This window comes from Lichenostomus cassidix, chromosome 1Aa (assembly GCF_008360975.1).
Source record: "Lichenostomus cassidix isolate B80296 chromosome 1Aa, HeHo_3.0, whole genome shotgun sequence".
Lineage (NCBI taxonomy): Eukaryota > Metazoa > Chordata > Aves > Passeriformes > Meliphagidae > Lichenostomus > Lichenostomus cassidix.
This window is the reverse complement of record NC_139480.1, coordinates 15676652-15681537: the sequence shown is the minus strand read 5'-3', so window position 1 is coordinate 15681537 and position 4886 is coordinate 15676652.

Genomic DNA, 4886 nt, shown 5'->3' with positions numbered 1-4886 from the left:
AGAACAGATGAAGTACCAAAAAAAGCCCACACTTGCAGCAAAAATGAAGAATGGAAGAGGAAGGAAGGAAATGTTGACTATTAATATTTACTCTGTCAGTTTAGTAGCCAAATTGTGCAAAAATTTCTTAAATCGTGACTATATTTTTCAGAATCACACCCTAATCCTACCAGCAGAATGTGTGTTTTCTTGCAGTTCTGGGTTTGGCATCATCAGATGCCAAATTCTTGTTCTTTTATTCTGCAATAAATGAGATTTCCAATATATACTGACAATTTTTAAATAATAAAAAACAAAGCTAAATGAACTAAATAAATGATGGTTTCCTGTGTTATGCCTGTCATGCTTAATTCATTTAAATCCTGAAATTTAAACTAATGTCCTCATTTTTCATATCAATCTGTCAGCTCACCCATCCATTTTTGCGCCTTTCACTGCCATGAAACTTGAGCAGCCAGCAGAAATTGCAAAGAAAATTGATGTAAACCAGTTCTGAGGTGTGCCTAATTTTAGCTGATTTAACTTCCTGATTCCTTAAGGTTATATTTTTTTAGCAGAACTATAAACAGCTCTCTGAGATTCTCACTTTCAACATAATTTTGTACAATGACATCATGTAGGCACTTACATATTTATAGGAGAAGATTCAGTTCTATTTAAATAAAGATACACTTGCCTTCTTGGACTTGTTTCTCTTAATCAAATTGTGAATAATCTTATGTTTAAAAATGATAAGAACTTCTACATGTCTAGAAAGACTAAATGAAGAATATTGGCTAATATATGCAATACCCAACATAGCTGCTGAAAGAATGCAGATAATTTTTCGCACTGAAACTGAATCTTGCCATCCAGCCCTTTGTATCTAGAGCTTCTTGTTAATTTGAAATTATTATTTATTAAATATGTTCTGGAGAAATATATCTGTCAACCATACAAGTGACAAACATGGAATGGCTGAAATATGAAGATTAGGGGGTAATCAACTGTCAAAGTTGCCTCTGTTCTCTGTTTTCTCTCTGTTTGTAATTTTATACCTCATGCCCCAATGATTCATTAATTACAGGTTATTGGTTTATCCCATTTCTGCATCTTTTTTTTAAAGACATCTCTATTCTAGCCACTGATTGGACAAAAAATCAATCTAACTGTACAGAGTATGATTCAAGAAACCCCAAGAAAAACAAAACAATAAAAGGGGGAAAACTCTGCTTAAATCCCACAGGGAATCTGGTCGGGGAAGTCAGTACCTGAATTTCTCAGGTGGAGACAGATCAGGAGTAGGTCTAAGGTAAAAAGCTGAAGCAGTCCAAAAAACATTTGTATTGTCACAGAGCCAATTCACAATTGCATCATTAGTGTTAATCAGAAGCTGTGCTTTGTCATTATTGCAATTAGAAGTGCACATCTGGAACCTAGAGAAGAGCAACAGACTATTACAAAATGAAAGTTGAGCTTAGGCTGTTATTTAGGTCCAATGTACAAAAAAAGCTGGCAAGAGTTTGAAACATGCAAAGTATTTTTTAGAAAAACAGCTTTCCTTTTTCTCCTCTTTGCTTCACACTAAGCTGTTATCCATTGACTATGGATCCCTATGGCAGGACTGGATTCTCTGTCAGTGCAGGAAGACATGCCTTTCTTTCCTTCCTCAGAGAGGAGGGTAAAGAATTGTTTGCTGCTTCACACACAGCTCCACAGCTCACACCTGCACTGACAGGGCTCTTGTTCCTCATTACCCTTCCCTCCATCTGTACTTTCTCCCTGTAACACTTTGGTTCTTAAGTAACAGTTAAAGAAGGAATTTAGCAATCAGTCATATTGCAAATGTAATTTTGTGAAATGTTGCATTTCAAAGTGTTTTTGAATTATACTTTCTCTTTTGGGGAACAGAATTAGACACAGTTACTACTGAATACTCTCCTCTTACTGCTTCCTGTTTTATAGGCTTTGATTATTGTTTTGTATGGACCAAATGAGACTAAATTCTAAAATTTATGGATGCCATATTTATAGTACACATCAGTGAACAAGCGTCAGGAAACATCAGTTTTATAGGGGAATTAAGTGGGGTTGTTACAGCAAAATTTATTGTTTAGTCTGAGAAAGCTCAGGCTTGAAAGGTTAGGCCACAAAGTAATAAAGATAGAACATCACAATCATAATCTCAATAAGCAGTATAACATGACTATAAAATAAAAATGGACAGAAAGTGACAGAAATATATAGGCATGGCTAATATAATTTCCAGTTCTATTACCTTTATCTATGACTCTGGAATGTGATCACTGAATTACAGGCTGTCAGAAGTAGATTTTCAGGTTTCCTTCTTTCTTTTCTTTTCCTCCTTCCTTTCTTCCCCATACAGTAGTTTCCTGAGAACTACTTTGAAAACACTCTTAATATGTATTGTCTTTGCAAAACAGAAGAGGTAGACCCTATAGACCATGGAAACAAGAGCCACTCTGGCCAAAAAAGCAGAAAATACAGCCTCACATCTTACCAGCAAAATTTATTGTACCACCAAATAGCCTGTCTATTGCTCTTTATTCACCACAAGCCTACAGCTCTCTAACAGAATGTAAATAGATGTAAAGCAATGATCAGGTCACAAGAGCACTTGGCAGCAAGGAAACCCGATGTAATAATAAATACTGGTATATAAAACCAAGTCCTGGATTTTTAAAAGCAGTCATCCTGCAAGCCAGCATAATCCAGTGCTTTATAATGTTGACCCCTTCTGTAAGCACATGCAGTGTGTTAATTAGCTAAATCATCAATAAAGGTCATGGTGTTCTCAGGGGACATACCTGCTCTCCAGGTGCCTGTAGCTGCATTTACACCGAATTGTTGATGCACCCCGAGGACACTGCAAGACACCATTTCCCAGCCACAAATATTGTGTAGCTGTTTGAGCACCCAGTGGAACATGGCAGTGTCCCAGATGGCACAGCAAGATTTGCCATCTGGAGGGCATCACACCTCACACACTCCATGGACAGTGCATGCTCCTGGACACCACCAACTCCAAAACCTCCAGCCCAGCCCCAGTGCCTGCCAAGCAGCATTTCCTGCTGCTAGCTCACTGCATCAGGCTGAGTGCCCAGCATGCCTGAGTGATTCACCTCCACCTAGAAACTCCACAATGGGTGTGGAATGGACCATGACTACAAAACACCTGCCTCAACAGAAAGGGATCTCCTGCCAGGGGCATCTCATGGCCCATTGAGGACAGACTTCACACTTTTCCATGCAGAAATGATAGGCTGCAAGAAATTAAGCCAGGTGTAAGATCTGCGTGAGAAGACTCCTCTGTGGTGCAATGCAGAGATGCAGAGTCAACATCTGGCCACACCACAGCCCCTGCTGTCAGCATACTTTTAATTTAGTAGTTACACTAATAGTAAGCTAAAAGTAATAAAAAGAGAATTTCATACCACAAATAATATTAAGTGCAAATAAACACACAACATGACATAAAGGAAAGCAGAAAAACATGAGAAGTGCCAGCTCTACTCTTTTGGTCAATTACCTGTTACACACCTGTTCTAGGTTTCAATACAGATGTATTTAGTATTCTATTACCACCAGCTGTGGGGCATTAGCTGTTATCTCCTGCTATGACTCACCCCTGATAACAGACAATGAGCCATCAAGAACCAGCTGCATGACTCATGGACTTATCCTATTAAGAGATGCTCCACCCAGGAGGGAGGAGCCAAGCATTCCCACCTGGATATAACCTGGCCTTGGAACTGCCCAAGGCAGCCCTGTCTACTGGGCTCCCAGAGGAAAGAGCTACCACTGGACCTTCAGGTGGAGACCAGACCTTCCACAGGATCACTGCTTCAACTGAACTGCTTCATTTGGACTGCTACTACCACCCTAACAGGGTGTCAGGCTGTATCTGCCTTTGTTAGTGCTTTGTTCTTGTATTATTGCACTTGTTTTAAATTTTCCTATTAAATTTTAACCCTGACTTACAATCTCCCACTGGTTTGTTTTCAAACTAGTACACCACCTAACATGGCTTTCACTTGCACATGCTACATTTCAGCCTTTCTACTTTTGGCTCTTCAAAAATTTTAGGTAACTTTGTATCTGTCCAAGTTTTCTGACTAACCAATTGCATTCCCCTGCTGGAGCAGATATCACAGCAATGAGGTTGTTGGTCGCACCCAGACAGAGACTTGCACTGCCAAAGGGGTTACCCCCTCTCAGCAACACATCCAGGGCTGCCCAGCTCTGAGGCACATCAAGTCTAGAAGATAATCTGCCAGAATTACAACTTTGTTGAGTTCCTCTCAAAATATTCATGAATCATAGATACATTAAAATATTTCCTATGGAAGTATTCAACTTACACCACTAAAAAACATCAAGATTTATATTGTGTCTCAGACTGCATATTATCGAATTTACTTTTTGTGTTGAATAAAACATCAGTGTTTATATAGATAGAACTGAGTAACTTCCTAATACAGACTGAAGACTGAAGTTATTTACAGCATCTTGCATCCTGTAAAATTCAGGAAGGCTATGATGAAAAATAATTTAATACAATAAAATAACAGGTCTCTAAATTCCAAGTAGTATTGGTAATCTCAATATTACAAACATAAAACATTTAAGTTATTGCTAGGACTGCATCTTTTATCTGTGATGAAAAACCATATTCCCTTTCTGTTTCATTGCCATCATGACTGTCACTTCTGTAAGCTATGAGATATAGCATATTAAGTTAACATATTAATGCTAACTAATTAAAAAAGCAATAGTTTTCATAAAATTTCCTATATAGCTACTGTCTGAAAATGGTATGAGGTGTCTCTGGTGTTGGTCAAATTCTACTAAAGTAGCTTAACTGTTCTTACAGGAGGAAAATTTAG